Consider the following 17688-nt stretch of genomic DNA (forward strand, 5'->3'; position numbering starts at 1 on the left):
GATTTTATAGACTCCATCTTGAATCGTCTGTATTTGATGTGATGGTTTAGGGACTTCAGGTTGATTATGATGCATGGGGTCCCTGATGGTTTCCGTATTGGGAATATTTTTGAGTAGTGACCCGTCCCCTCCCGGCCAGGGGAGACCAGAGAAAACACTCCCGAATCCAGAAGGTTTTTCAGGGCGACCGATAGGAGTTCCTGAGCCCCCCGAGAAGGAAGGGACGTGACCCTCAGGATCTGAGGGGGTGACTCTCAAATTCCAGTAGAAGACCCTCCTCGATGGTATTGAGGATCCACTGGCAGGAAGATATTGCCCGCCACTGGGGAAAGAAACTCGAGAGACGCCCCCCTACATGGAACCAAGTCATTGCCTGTCCTGCTGCTGGTGTTGTTGCTGGGGTACAAGGATGTTGCGGCCCTTGCCGCCTTTAGGATAGCTCCAGCGTCCAGATTTTCCCTTTCCTCTATACTGTGAGGGGTCACTTTGGGAAGGCCGAAAGGAAAGTTTCTTAGCCAGTTTCTGTTCGGGAAGGGTTTTCTTCCTGTCCGAGGCCTTTTCCAGGATTTCATCCAGGGCTGGGCCAAATACATATTTTCCTTGGAATGGAATGGAACAGAGCTTAACTTTAGAGGTGACGTCCCCACTCCATGTTTTGAGCAATAGTGCACGGCGAGCAGTATTGGACAGGACAGCTGCTCTGGCCGCGATCCGGACTGACTCAGCCGAGGCGTCTGCTAAGAAACCTGTGGCTTTTTGAAGGAGAGGGATGGAGTCAAGCAGGTCTGCCCTGGACGTGCCCTGAGACATATGTTCCTCCAGTTGGGTCAGCCATTTGAACAGGGGTCTGGCCACACAAGTCGAGGAAATATTGACTTTGAGAGAGGCAGAGAAGGTTTCCCATGATTTTTAAAGGACACTTTCCATTTTGCGGTCCAAAGGATCCTTTAATTGGGACGAGTCCTCAAAGGGAAGTGAGGTTTTCCTCACTACCCTAGGCACCTGGATGTCCACCTTAGGGACTTCACACTCAAATCCTTCACGCTCTAACGGAAACCTATGTTTTAATTCCGATCGGGTGGTGAGACGATTTTCCGGGGATTCCCATTCCTGCTGGATGCGATCTCTAATTATCTCATGGACTGGAAAACCAGTCTGCTTTTTTGTTTTAAGGCCCCTAAACATCTCGTCCAGAACAGAACAGGGAACATCCACTTCCTCCAGCCCCATAGTGTCTCTAACTGCGTCCAGTAGTTACTCTAAGTTGTCCGAGGAAAAATAATATCTACCGGTTTCTACTTTTTTGGCAAGCCATAAGGATGCCAATTCCTCAAAATCATCAGAGGCTGAGCTACTAGAGTCCATAGAGACCACATCTGAATCTAATTCTTGAATTTTTCTCTTCTTGGGGGGGGGGGGGGCTGGACAAGGAATAGACAGGTAAGGCAGCAAAGGAAGCTTGGACCTCCTGTCTAACAACCTGGACCTCCTGTTTAACGAGTGATCTGAGCTCGTCGATCAGTGAGGGGTTTTCTTCTCTAATTATTTTATCCGTACAGGGCTGACAACTTCTTCTTATAGGATGAGGACAGCTTTTTTGTACAGATGCCACATCTACGGGGCTGGTCTTTATCCTTCTTAGAAGCGGGGGCCTTGTCTTCCTAAGAAAGGGGAAGAGAAGGGAACCCATGTGAATAGAAGGAGGGGAGATCTAGTGTCATCTAAAAAAGGAGGCCAAGATAACCCCATAGTGATCACCCAGGTACTACTCACGGTAGCCGAGGGCATGCTGGGCTCTGCAGATGCAGGGGTACTGGACCTGTCAACTTCCATAGTGGGAATATGGTGGGAATAGCCTTACCTTTTGGTGTCTTCAGGCGGGTTTTAAATAAAAAAAACTGTGCCTCCCAGCAAGGGACCTCAGTCCCCTCCCCTTTCCGGTCATTTTAAGGGCCAATCCAGGGTTGGTATGGGCCTTGATGGTCCTGGACAAACATTCAGTGTCCCACGTGGAACGCCCCGCCGGAGCGATGGGACCCGCAGTGACGTCACCCGGCGCGCGCACGCGCCCAAGCCGCCCATCGGCTCACGAGCGCCCCACCACACATCTCAGCGTGGAACACTCAGGCCGGAGCGGCAGGGCCCGCGGCGACGTCACTTCCGGTGCACGCGCGGGGATGCCCTGTGCGCGCGGCGACGTCTGCGCTCCCCAGGCCACCAGGAAAGAGGAGATGCCGGAGAGCAGGAGCGGCCTTGGGCATGAACGATCCCCTGGCTAGCTTTACCCTCTGTGGGGCGCAGGAAGCCAGGGTGGTCCCAAGAGGGAGCAGCATGGAGGGAGGAGGGAGCATCCCGACCGACCACTGCCCGGCAACACAGGTAAAAAATACAGCGCTGCCCTGCTGGCTCGACAGCACTGCAGGATCTCTTGATGCCCCAAGGGGGACAGGAAAACACTGGGGATTGACGGTGGGGAGGGGCTTTTAAACTCTCTATGTTCCTGTCCCCCAATAGGGCGTGGATAACATCCTCCAATGCTGTCGTGGAAGGCGTATTGAGAAAAAGGAATTCAACAGACATCTTTAGCCGGGCCGGTGCCGATACGGAATATGGAATATCTCAAGTTCCATACGTCCTATAATAACGGAACCTATATTTTTAATGGCAGAGTCAGCCAAGGAACAATATGCTTATTTTTCCGTAGCTGTGAGGCAAAAATACCAGAATAGCGGATCACAGCTATGCCATGTGTAGTCTCTACGGAGAGGTAAATTCATAATAAAAAATATGGTATCACTTTCGGGCTTCTGCGATCAACCAGTGAGGAGTTATCGAAGAAGTTATAGTATTTAATAATAAAAATGAAGGGTGGAGCCAAGCCCACATGATGTCAGCACAAGGAGTGTGTGGGCAAGTCCCCCCTTCGGCATAAAAGATCCAACTGAAGATTGATCCATACTCATGTTGGAAGCACATATTGATGTGTAACACGGGTCACGTTCGCTGAACGGTCCAATAGGAGTGCTTCCCTCCAGCTATACTGAGTCGTCTTTGTGAACTTTATAGTAAGTTACTTCTTGAATCCCGTTCATTTTGAGTAACTGCATATGTATTGTATTGTCCCCTTTGTAAAACCTTTTGTATATTTTTCATAAACACTGCCTCCATTTTGGATTAAATATAAAATTTAATAGTTCTGTTTCTTTTGTCCTGTAATCATTCCTCCCCCGAAGCCATATACGCTACCAGAAAGCAGGCGTCCGACCCGGCCTGTATTATATTTCAAATTGGGTCGGTGGTGGCAGCGAATAATAATAATTGGGCTATCGTGAAGCTGGCAGTAACCGTACGGGGCTCATACACATATTCCATGCGTTGGAATCCGGAGGTGTGACGCCATAAGCTTGCTGCTTACTTATAGCTACGTAGTGAGTAATTGGGATCGTGTGCTTGCAAATCCCTGCTAAAACCTGTGAATTCTTGACAAAGTGACAGCAGCGGTGGGATATTGTATGATCTCCTCAGTGTCGCCACTATGCCTGTGGAACCCTGACAAATTGGTGGCAGCGGTGGGATATTACAGAACATCAGTGGCTGGATTGAGCAATCATTCCTGTCACTGAAAACTTGCACGGTTCTTGCGAGAATTCTGTGCAGATTTTTAAGAAATCAGACTCAGTGTTTTAATATTTTTTATCTCGGACATTACTGTACGTGTAGCAGTTGCATCCCCTCCCTTCTCTTGTTTTTCCATCCTATCTTTTATTTGGCAATAATAGCTACACATGGAGAGCCCTGGTATCACCAGCAGGCAGAGGACACTCTCGCTGCTCTCTGTGAGCTGAGGCAAATTGACCCCACAGGCAAAACCAAGGTCCAAACGATTGCTGAACTGTTGCAAGGTGTCAGTCCGACAGCAGAGCCCTGATGATGGGGCGGCCAGCCAAGGCGCGGATGGCGCTGCTGCAGGGGTCCCATCTGTGATTGCCAGCCAAACGAGCAGCCAGGGTAGTGTGGACCCCCACCTGCAGCTGGCCTTGGAGCAGCTCGCTGCAGATGATCGTGATGGACGACTGCAGCTGATTCTGAAATTCCAGGAGCGAGAAGCTGAGAGAGCCGAACGACAGGCCCAAGAGGAGTATCTGTACCAGCTGGAGCTAGCCCGGATTCAGAAGCAGCCATCCAATACGCAGATCTGCGAGTCCTACAATGCTAACAACTTTAAACCCCGTCCGGAACATTTTCCTGTAATGGAAAAGGATGGAGAACTGGACATATTTCTGCGAGGGTTTGAAAAAGCCTGCAGACAGTACCAACTGCCCGCAGACCATTGGGCAAGGTACTTAATTCCAGGGCTCCGAGGAAAAGCTCTGGAGGTGTTTGCTTCTCTTCCTCGAGAACAAGATGGAGACTATGAAGCCGTCTAGCACGCCCTGATAAAAAAAAAAAAAGTACCAGCTGACTCCGGAGGTTTACCGGAAAAAATTCCAAGCCCTCCAGCGTGGACCACATGACAGCTACGGCGACATGGTAGATGAGCTCAGAACCAGCATTGAGCAGTGGGTCCGAGAACTGTCAGTCACCACCTTCGAGGACCTGAAGGATCTGATGGTGAAGGACCAGTTTCTTCATCTTTGCTCTGTGGAAGTGCGAGTTTGTGCTGGACCGGGAGCCAAAGGAGGCCGCCAAAGCAGCCCAGATCGCAGATGCCTATGAGGCCAACCGCACACCAGAGGTGTGGAAGCAGATGGCCACCCCCAGTGTTGCAGCCAGCCGGCCCTCAGCGGGTTCTGCCCCATCTTCCAGCACCTGGCCTGCATTTGACTCCAGTAAGTGGTATACTTGTGACCAAATGGGTCACATCAGCCTTGTCTGACCAGAGAGGCAGAAGATGAACACCACACCTGAGGCCCCTGGGCCTATTGCTGCCATTCTTTTTGTGGGTGGGGCGGTTGGCCGGGCCGTGAAAACTTACAACCGGTTACTGTGGGCAACACAGTTACTGTTGGCCTTAAGGACACTGGCGCAGAATGTACCCTCATCCGCCCTGAGTTTGTGCTACCCGAAGAACCCACTCCTGGGAAGACCCTGACTGTCACCGGTTTTGGGGGTGTTCGCTATCCCATACCAATGGCCCGAGTTTTCCTGGACTGGGGGTGTCGGAGAATCTCCCCACTAATGTGCTATTGGGAACTGATCTGGGATGGTTGGTTGCCTGATACATTCCTGACAACCCTCCCAGATCTGATATGTCATATAATGCCATTGTCAATGTCGAGGTAATGCATAATAAAAATGTGTGTTGCGGTAAAAGGGAACTCAGCCACCTAACCCCGTGGGGTGATGCAGCTGGGGATCCCCTAAACCAAGCAAGCATAAGTGCTATGGACAATGGGAGCAGGCACGGACACCAGGAAGCAGGTCGTCCCGTGCAGGTGACCAGTGTCACGCCAGATGGTGACATGGTCAGTGGTAACTGCCCCATGACTAGCACGGTGTCAGAGAAATATTGAAAATATTCTCTCCCCCTGTCATAGATATTAAGAAGTCTTTCTCTCAAGCTCCTCTTCACCCCTCCCTTATCCCTTTTGTCATAGGAGAGCTGACAGTCCAGCATCTGTCTCTGCAATTATCACCCACAGGCAAAGTAGCTTAAACAAACACTGGCACAAAAGAGGTGCCACCAACCTACTTAAAATGCGAGTATGTTTTCCCCTGATAGAGGCAGGGAATGATTAGATGCAGGCTTGCGATAATTTACGCGCAGCTATTGGAAGCATGCTTCCCAGAACGAAAAAGGGTATCTAACAGAGGGTCCCAGGATCTTCGTAGCCAAAACAAAATATGGAATATTGGAAGTTCCAAAACTCTGCATATTTTTAGTGACAGGATCAGCCAAGGAACAAGATGCTTATTTTTTCGGTAGCCGTAATCCCCTCCAGGGGGCTGTGGCGCAAAAGTAACAAAATAGCAGATCACAGCTACGCAATGCGTGGTCTCTACGGAAAGGTAAATTCATAACGGAAAATATGGTGTCGTTTGCAAGCCTCTGCGAGCAACCAGGGATAAGTTACCGCAGAAGTTAGTTATTTAAAAAAAAACATGAAGGGTGGAGCCCGAGCCCACATGATGTCACCACAGGGGTGTGCGGGCAGATCTCCCCTTGGGCATAAAAGAGCCAACTGAAGATTGAGCCACAATCTTTCCCAGGGGGTTATAGAGACTATAAGTAACGGATCGCATTCGATAATGCTCAAATCACGGAGCCCCTCCTCCACTTATGCTGACACGTCCCTGCGAACTGTATAGAGTAAGTTTCTGCTTTAGATCCTTATTTTGTGTACCTGCATATGTATTGTAATTATCTCCTTTGTAAAATCTTGTATATTTTTCATAACACTGCCTCCCTTTTGGATTAAATATAGAACTATTACATTTTGTTTCTTTAGTCCTGTAATCATTCCCTCCCCGAAGCCATATACACTACCAGAATGCAGGCGTCCGATCAGGCCAGTATTATATTTCAAACTCGGCCGGTGGTGGCAGAGAATCGTAATAATTGGGCTATCGTGAAGCTGACAGTGATCGTACGGGGCGTGTACACATAATCCATGCATTGGAATCCAGAGGTGTGACGCCGTACGCTCACTGGTTGCTTGCCGATACCTACGTAGGGAGTAGTGGGGACCGTGTGCTCGCGGAACCCTGACAAAATCCTGACCGAGTGACGGCAACGGCAAGATATTGCGTGATCTCCCTGGTGTCGTCACTGAAGAATCCCTGACACATGGCTCCAGAGGTGATGAGAAAGGATGGGGAGAAACACGAGGATGATAGGGAAAGTGGTCCTGTGCCGTCGACCGGTGTCACGACAGACTGTGACATGGCCGGTCGTAGCTGACCCGTAGCTAGCACGGCCCCCAGGTAGCTATGAGGGATGGAAGGGTAGGTCCCACAACCAGGCAAGATAAAAGAAAGGTGTGTCCCTCTGTCTGTCAGGAGTAAGGGAAGAAGGTACCCATAGCCAGTCAGAGGTGTGGGGAAAATGTACCCCGAACCGGTCAGGGTGATCAGAAAGCTGGATCCACAGTCGGTCAGAGTGGTGGGCAAGTTGGGTCCACGGCTTATTGGATCAGCAGGAAGGGTGGGCTGCAAGGTGGGCTTAAGGGGCGATTTGTGAATCAGCCTCTACGCCACCTCAAAGAGGGGAAGATGTCAGAAAAATATTAAGAATTTCTCCCCCTGAAGCATTTGTCAAGAGAGAAGAGCTGACAATCTACCTTCTGTCTGTATGCAAATTATGACCCACAGGAGAAGAGCTGACACTTTGGCCAGTGGCTTCTATGCAAATTAACACACAAAGAGAGGTAACAAATGCTAGCAGTAAGGGTGCTACCAACTCAATTAAAATGCGAGGGCAGCTTCCACTGACGCAGGCCTGCGATAATTTACAACTGGGTGAGGAGGGAAGCTCGTTTAGGCTTCACACTCCCAATATTCCCAGAGCTTCAAAAAGGGAATTCAACAGACATCTTTAGTCAGGCTGGTGCCAATACGGAATATGGAATATCTCAAGTTCCATACCGCCGATAATAACAGGACCTATATTTTTAATGGCAGGGTCAACCAAGTAAAAATATGCTTATTTTTCGTAGCTGTGGGCCCCTGCGGGGAGCTGTGGTGCAAAAGTACCAGAATAACGGATCACAGCTATGCCATGTGTAGTCTCTACGGAGAGGTAAATTCATAATAAAAAACATGGCATCACTTTTGGGCTTCTGCGATCAACCAGTGAGGAGTTATCGAAGACGTTAGAGTATTTAATAAAAAAAAGGAAGGGTGGAGCCGAGCCCACATGATGTCAGCACAAGGAGTGTGTGGGCAGGTCCCCCCTTCGGCATAAAAGATCCAACTGAAGATTGATCCATACTCATGTTGGAAATACATAATGATGTGTAACACGGGTCCAGTTCACTGAACGGTCCAATAGAAGTGCTTCTCTCCAACTATTCTGAGTCATCTCTGTGAACTTTATAGTAAGTTTCTTCTTAAATACCTTTTATTTTGTGTAACTGGATATTCTGTATTGTTTTGTCCCCTTTGTAAAACCTTTTGTATATTTTTCATAACTCTGCCTCCCTTTTTTAATTAAATATAAAATTTAATAGTTCTGTTTATTATGTCCTATAATGGCTCCTACCCCGAAGCCATATACGCTACCAGAACGCAGGAGTCCGACCAGGCCTGTATTATATTTCAAATTAGGTCGGTGGTGGCAGCAAATAAAAATAATTGGGCTATCGTGAAGCTGGCAGTGACCGTACTGGGCGTATACACATATTCCATGAGTTAGAATCCGGAGGTGTGACGCCATACGCTTTTTGCTCACTTGCCAATAGCCATGTAGTGAGTAATTGGGATCGAGAGCGCACTATAGGCAGCGCGCACACACACACACACACACACTATAGGCAGCACGCGCACACACACTAAACAGAGCACTATAGGCAGCACGCACTATACACAGAGCACTATAGGCAGCACGCACACACACACTATACACAGAGCACTATAGGCAGCGCGCACACACACACTATACACAGAGCACTATAGGCAGCGCACACACACACACACACTATACACAGAGCACTATAGGCAGCGCACACACACACACTATACACAGAGCACTATAGGCAGCGCGCACACACACACTATACACAGAGCACTATAGGCAGCGCGCACACACACACACTATACACAGAGCACTATAGGCAGCGCGCACACACACACACTATACACAGAGCACTATAGGCAGCGCACACACACACACACTATACACAGAGCACTATAGGCAGCGCGCACACACACACACTATACACAGAGCACTATAGGCAGCGCGCACACACACACACACACTATACACAGAGCACTATAGGCAGCGCGCACACACACTATACACAGAGCACTATAGGCAGCACACACACACACTATACACAGAGCACTATAGGCAGCGCGCACACACACTATACACAGAGCACTATAGGCAGCGCGCACACACACTATACACAGAGCACTATAGGCAGCGCGCACACACACTATACACAGAGCACTATAGGCAGCGCGCACACACACTATACACAGAGCACTATAGGCAGCGCACACACACACACACACTATACACAGAGCACTATAGGCAGCGCGCACACACACACACTATACACAGAGCACTATAGGCAGCACGCACACACACAGCACTATAGGCAGCACGCACACACACTATACACAGAGCACTATAGGCAGCACACACTATACACAGAGCACTATAGGCAGCGCACACACACACACATACACACTATACACAGAGCGCTATAGGCAGCACACACACTATACACAGAGCGCTATAGGCAGCACACACACACTATACACAGAGCGCTATAGGCAGCACACACACTATACACAGAGCGCTATAGGCAGCACACACACTATACACAGAGCGCTATAGGCAGCACACACACTATACACAGAGCGCTATAGGCAGCACACACACTATACACAGAGCGCTATAGGCAGCACACACACTATACACAGAGCGCTATAGGCAGCACACACACTATACACAGAGCGCTATAGGCAGCACACACACTATACACAGAGCGCTATAGGCAGCACACACACTATACACAGAGCGCTATAGGCAGCACACACACTACACAGAGCGCTATAGGCAGCACACACACTATACACAGAGCGCTATAGGCAGCACACACACTACACAGAGCGCTATAGGCAGCACACACACTATACACAGAGCGCTATAGGCAGCACACACACTATACACAGAGCGCTATAGGCAGCACACACACTATACACAGAGCGCTATAGGCAGCACACACACACTATGCACAGAGCACTATAGGCAGCACACACACACACACACACTATGCACAGAGCACTATAGGCAGCACACACACACTATACACAGAGCACTATAGGGAGCGCACACACTCACATATACACAATATACACAGAGCACTATAGGCAGCACACACACTATACACAGAGCGCTATAGGCAGCACACACACACTATACACAGAGCGCTATAGGCAGCACACACACTATACACAGAGCGCTATAGGCAGCACACACACTATACACAGAGCGCTATAGGCAGCACACACACTATACACAGAGCGCTATAGGCAGCACACACACTATACACAGAGCGCTATAGGCAGCACACACACTATACACAGAGCGCTATAGGCAGCACACACACTATACACAGAGCGCTATAGGCAGCACACACACTATACACAGAGCGCTATAGGCAGCACACACACTATACACAGAGCGCTATAGGCAGCACACACACTATACACAGAGCGCTATAGGCAGCACACACACTACACAGAGCGCTATAGGCAGCACACACACTATACACAGAGCGCTATAGGCAGCACACACACTACACAGAGCGCTATAGGCAGCACACACACTATACACAGAGCGCTATAGGCAGCACACACACTATACACAGAGCGCTATAGGCAGCACACACACACTATGCACAGAGCACTATAGGCAGCACACACACACACACACACTATGCACAGAGCACTATAGGCAGCACACACACACTATACACAGAGCACTATAGGGAGCGCACACACTATACACAGAGCACTATAGGCAGCGCGCACACTATACACAGAGCACTATAGGCAACGCGCACACACACACTATACACAGAGCACTATAGGCAGAGCACACACTATACACAGAGCACTATAGGGAGCGCACACAGACTATACACAGAGCACTATAGGCAGCGCACACACACTATACACAGAGCACTATAGGCAACGCGCACACACACACACTATACACAGAGCACTATAGGCAGAGCACACACTATACACAGAGAACTATAGGGAGCGCACACAGACTATACACAGAGCACTATAGGCAGAGCACACACTATACACAGAGCACTATAGGGAGCGCACACAGACTATACACAGAGCGCTATAGGCAGCACACACACTATACACAGAGCGCTATAGGCAGCACACACACACTATACACAGAGCGCTATAGGCAGCACACACACACTATACACAGAGCGCTATAGGCAGCACACACACACTATACACAGAGCGCTATAGGCAGCACACACACTATACACAGAGCGCTATAGGCAGCACACACACTATACACAGAGCGCTATAGGCAGCACACACACTATACACAGAGCGCTATAGGCAGCACACACACTATACACAGAGCGCTATAGGCAGCAAACACACTATACACAGAGCGCTATAGGCAGCACACACACTATACACAAAGCGCTATAGGCAGCACACACACTATACACAGAGCGCTATAGGCAGCACACACACTATACACAGAGCGCTATAGGCAGCAAACACACTATACACAGAGCGCTATAGGCAGCGCACACTATACACAGAGCACTATAGGCAGCACACACACACACACTATGCACAGAGCACTATAGGCAGCACACACACACACTATGCACAGAGCACTATAGGCAGCACACACACTATGCACAGAGCACTATAGGCAGCACACACACACACTATGCACAGAGCACTATAGGCAGCACACACACTATACACAGAGCACTATAGGCAACACACACACTATACACAGAGCACTATAGGCAGCGCACACACACTATACACAGAGCACTATAGGGAGCGCACACACTATACACAGAGCACTATAGGGAGCGCACACACTATACACAGAGCGCTATAGGCAGCGCGCACTATACACAGAGCACTATAGGCAACGCGCACACACACACACTATACACAGAGCACTATAGGCAGAGCACACACACTATACACAGAGCACTATAGGGAGCGCACACAGACTATACACAGAGCACTATAGGCAGAGCACACACTATACACAGAGCACTATAGGGAGCGCACACAGACTATACACAGAGCGCTATAGGCAGCGAGCACACACTATACACAGAGCACTATAGGCAGCGCACACACACACACTATACACAGAGCGCTATAGGCAGCACACACACTATACACAGAGCGCTATAGGCAGCGCGCACACTATACACAGAGCACTATAGGCAGCGCGCACACACACACTATACACAGAGCACTATAGGCAGAGCACACACATTATACACAGAGCACTATAGGGAGCGCACACAGACTATACACAGAGCACTATAGGCAGAGCACACACTATACACAGAGCACTATAGGGAGCGCACACAGACTATACACAGAGCGCTATAGGCAGCGCGCACACACTATACACAGAGCACTATAGGCAGCACACACACTATACACAGAGCACTATAGGCAGCACACACTATACACAGAGCACTATAGGCAGCGCACACTATACACAGAGCACTATAGGCAGCGCACACACACACTATACACAGAGCACTATAGGCAGCGCACACTATACACAGAGCACTATAGGCAGCACACACTAAACACAGAGCGCTATAGGCAGCACACACTATACACAGAGCACTATAGGCAGCGCACACACTATACACAGAGCACTATAGGCAGCGCACACACACTATACACAGAGCACTATAGGCAGCGCACACACACTATACACAGAGCACTATAGGCAGCGCACACACTATACACAGAGCGCTATAGGCAGCGCACACACTATACACAGAGCACTATAGGCAGCGCACACTATACACAGAGCGCTATAGGCAGCACACACACTATACACAGAGCACTATAGGGAGCACACACACTATACACAGAGCACTATAGGCAGCGCACACACTATACACAGAGCGCTATAGGGAGCACACACACTATACACAGAGCACTATAGGGAGCACACACACTATACACAGAGCACTATAGGGAGCACACACACTATACACAGAGCACTATAGGGAGCACACACACTATACACAGAGCACTATAAGCAGCACACACTATACACAGAGCACTATAGGCAGCGCACACACTATACACAGAGCACTATAGGGAGCACACACACTATACACAGAGCACTATAGGGAGCACACACACTATACACAGAGCACTATAGGCAGCGCACACACTATACACAGAGCACTATAGGGAGCACACACACTATACGCAGAGCACTATAGGGAGCACACACACAATACACAGAGCACTATAAGCAGCACACACTATACACAGAGCACTATAGGCAGCGCACACACTATACACAGAGCACTATAGGGAGCACACACACTATACACAGAGCACTATAGGGAGCACACACACTATACACAGAGCACTATAGGCAGCACACACACTATACACAGAGCACTATAGGCAGCACACACACTATACACAGAGCGCTATAGGCAGCACACACTATACACAGAGCACTATAGGCAGCACACACACTATACACAGAGCACTATAGGCAGCGCACACACTATACACAGAGCACTATAGGGAGCACACACACTATACACAGAGCACTATAGGGAGCACACACTATACACAGAGCACTATAGGCAGCGCACACACTATACACAGAGCACTATAGGGAGCACACACACTATACACAGAGCGCTATAGGCAGCACACACTATACACAGAGCACTATAGGCAGCACACACACTATACACAGAGCACTATAGGGAGCACACACTATACACAGAGCACTATAGGCAGCGCACACACTATACACAGAGCACTATAGGGAGCACACACACTATACACAGAGCGCTATAGGCAGCACACACTATACACAGAGCACTATAGGCAGCACACACACTATACACAGAGCACTATAGGCAGCACACACACTATACACAGAGCGCTATAGGCAGCACACACACTATACACAGAGCACTATAGGCAGCACACACACTATACACAGAGCACTATAGGGAGCACACACTATACACAGAGCACTATAGGCAGCGCACACACTATACACAGAGCGCTATAGGCAGCACACACTATACACAGAGCACTATAGGCAGCACACACACTATACACAGAGCGCTATAGGCAGCACACACTATACACAGAGCACTATAGGCAGCGCACACTATACACAGAGCACTATAGGCAGCACACACACTATACACAGAGCGCTATAGGCAGCACACACACTATACACAGAGCACTATAGGCAGCGCACACACTATACACAGAGCGCTATAGGCAGCACACACACTATACACAGAGCGCTATAGGCAGCACACACACTATACACAGAGCACTATAGGCAGCACACACACTATACACAGAGCACTATAGGCAGCGCACACACTATACACAGAGCGCTATAGGCAGCGCACACACTATACACAGAGCGCTATAGGCAGCACACACTATACACAGAGCACTATAGGCAGCACACACACTATACACAGAGCGCTATAGGCAGCACACACTATACACAGAGCACTATAGGCAGCGCACACACTATACACAGAGCACTATAGGCAGCGCACACACTATACACAGAGCACTATAGGCAGCACACACACTATACACAGAGCGCTATAGGCAGCACACACACTATACACAGAGCGCTATAGGCAGCACACACTATACACAGAGCACTATAGGCAGCGCACACTATACACAGAGCACTATAGGCAGCGCACACACTATACACAGAGCGCTATAGGCAGCACACACTATATAGGGAGCACTTACTTCTACTCAATCTCCTGGATGCAGCCATTTCGCAAGATCACGTGATATAGACTCCGCCCCCAAAGCAGATAAGTTACCTATAAACCCTCTGTGTGCCGAAGAGTATACAGTGATGAGTGGTGACAGTATATATATATATACACTGGTCAGCCCCTGTATACAGTGATGAGTGGTGACAGTATATATATATATACACTGGTCAGCCCCTGTATACAGTGATGAGTGGTGACAGTATATATATACACTGGTCAGCCCCTGTATACAGTGATGAGTGGTGACAGTATATATATATACACTGGTCAGCCCCTGTATACAGTGATGAGTGGTGACAGTATATATATATACACTGGTCAGCCCCTGTATACAGTGATGAGTGGTGACAGTATATATATATACACTGGTCAGCCCCTGTATACAGTGATGAGTGGTGACTGTATATATATACACTGGTCAGCTCCTGTATACAGTGATGAGTGGTGACAGTATATATATATACACTGGTCAGCTCCTGTATACAGTGATGAGTGGTGACAGTATATATATATACACTGGTCAGCTCCTGTATACAGTGATGAGTGGTGACAGTATATATATACACTGGTCAGCCCCTGTATACAGTGATGAGTGGTGACAGTATATATATATACACTGGTCAGCCCCTGTATACAGTGATGAGTGGTGACAGTATATATATACACTGGTCAGCCCCTGTATACAGTGATGAGTGGTGACAGTATATATATATACACTGGTCAGCCCCTGTATACAGTGATGAGTGGTGACAGTATATATATACACTGGTCAGCTCCTGTATACAGTGATGAGTGGTGACAGTATATATATATACACTGGTCAGCCCCTGTATACAGTGATGAGTGGTGACAGTATATATATATACACTGGTCAGCCCCTGTATACAGTGATGAGTGGTGACAGTATATATATACACTGGTCAGCTCCTGTATACAGTGATGAGTGGTGTCAGTATATATATATACACTGGTCAGCTCCTGTATACAGTGATGAGTGGTGACAGTATATATATATACACTGGTCAGCCCCTGTATACAGTGATGAGTGGTGACAGTATATATATATACACTGGTCAGCTCCTGTATACAGTGATGAGTGGTGACAGTATATATATATACACTGGTCAGCTCCTGTATACAGTGATGAGTGGTGACAGTATATATATATACACTGGTCAGCCCCTGTATACAGTGATGAGTGGTGACAGTATATATATACACTGGTCAGCTCCTGTATACAGTGATGAGTAGTGACAGTATATATATATACACTGGTCAGCTCCTGTATACAGTGATGAGTGGTGACAGTATATATATATACACTGGTCAGCTCCTGTATACAGTGATGAGTGGTGACAGTATATATATATATACACTGGTCAGCTCCTGTATACAGTGATGAGTGGTGTCAGTATATATATATACACTGGTCAGCCCCTGTATACAGTGATGAGTGGTGACAGTATATATATACACTGGTCAGCTCCTGTATACAGTGATGAGTGGTGACAGTATATATATACACTGGTCAGCTCCTGTATACAGTGATGAGTGGTGACAGTATATATATATACACTGGTCAGCTCCTGTATACAGTGATGAGTGGTGACAGTATATATATACACTGGTCAGCTCCTGTATACAGTGATGAGTGGTGACAGTATATATATACACTGGTCAGCTCCTGTATACAGTGATGAGTGGTGACAGTATATATATACACTGGTCAGCTCCTGTATACAGTGATGAGTGGTGACAGTATATATATACACTGGTCAGCTCCTGTATACAGTGATGAGTGGTGACAGTATATATATACACTGGTCAGCTCCTGTATACAGTGATGAGTGGTGACAGTATATATATACACTGGTCAGCTCCTGTATACAGTGATGAGTGGTGACAGTATATATATACACTGGTCAGCTCCTGTATACAGTGATGAGTGGTGACAGTATATATATATACACTGGTCAGCCTCCTGTATACAGTGATGAGTGGTGACAGTATATATATATACACTGGTCAGCTCCTGTATACAGTGATGAGTGGTGACAGTATATATATATACACTGGTCAGCTCCTGTATACAGTGATGAGTGGTGACAGTATATATATATACACTGGTCAGCTCCTGTATACAGTGATGAGTGGTGACAGTATATATATATACACTGGTCAGCCCCTGTATACAGTGATGAGTGGTGACAGTATATATATATACACTGGTCAGCTCCTGTATACAGTGATGAGTGGTGACAGTATATATATATACACTGGTCAGCTCCTGTATACAGTGATGAGTGGTGACAGTATATATATACACTGGTCAGCCCCTGTATACAGTGATGAGTGGTGACAGTATATATATACACTGGTCAGCTCCTGTATACAGTGATGAGTGGTGACAGTATATATATATACACTGGTCAGCTCCTGTATACAGTGATGAGTGGTGACAGTATATATATACACTGGTCAGCTCCTGTATACAGTGATGAGTGGTGACAGTATATATATACACTGGTCAGCCCTGTATACAGTGATGAGTGGTGACAGTATATATATATACACTGGTCAGCTCCTGTATACAGTGATGAGTGGTGACAGTATATATATATACACTGGTCAGCTCCTGTATACAGTGATGAGTGGTGACAGTATATATATACACTGGTCAGCCCCTGTATACAGTGATGAGTGGTGACAGTATATATATACACTGGTCAGCCCCTGTATACAGTGATGAGTGGTGACAGTATATATATACACTGGTCAGCCCCTGTATACAGTGATGAGTGGTGACAGTATATATATACACTGGTCAGCCCCTGTATACAGTGATGAGTGGTGACAGTATATATATATACACTGGTCAGCCCCTGTATACAGTGATGAGTGGTGACAGTATATATATATACACTGGTCAGCCCCTGTATACAGTGATGAGTGGTGACAG

General features: G+C 47.9%; 1 protein-coding gene across 4 annotated transcripts in view; it reads right to left on the reverse strand.

Annotated features, from left to right (window-relative positions):
- Positions 1-14815, reverse strand: part of MFSD3 (major facilitator superfamily domain containing 3) — a 143472-nt gene extending 128657 nt beyond the window's left edge. For all 4 annotated transcript variants that reach the window (XR_012320205.1, XR_012320206.1, XM_073680121.1 and 1 more), the window contains exon 1: positions 14698-14815. The gene's annotated coding sequence lies outside the window, so the exon portion shown is untranslated. The remainder of the gene's footprint in view (positions 1-14697) is intronic.
- Positions 14816-17688: the final 2873 nt, after the last annotated feature.

Source organism: Phyllobates terribilis, unplaced genomic scaffold, assembly GCF_046119375.1.
Source record: "Phyllobates terribilis strain yellow unplaced genomic scaffold, ASM4611937v1 Scaffold_4__5_contigs__length_816908805, whole genome shotgun sequence".
Classification (NCBI taxonomy): Eukaryota; Metazoa; Chordata; class Amphibia; order Anura; family Dendrobatidae; genus Phyllobates; species Phyllobates terribilis.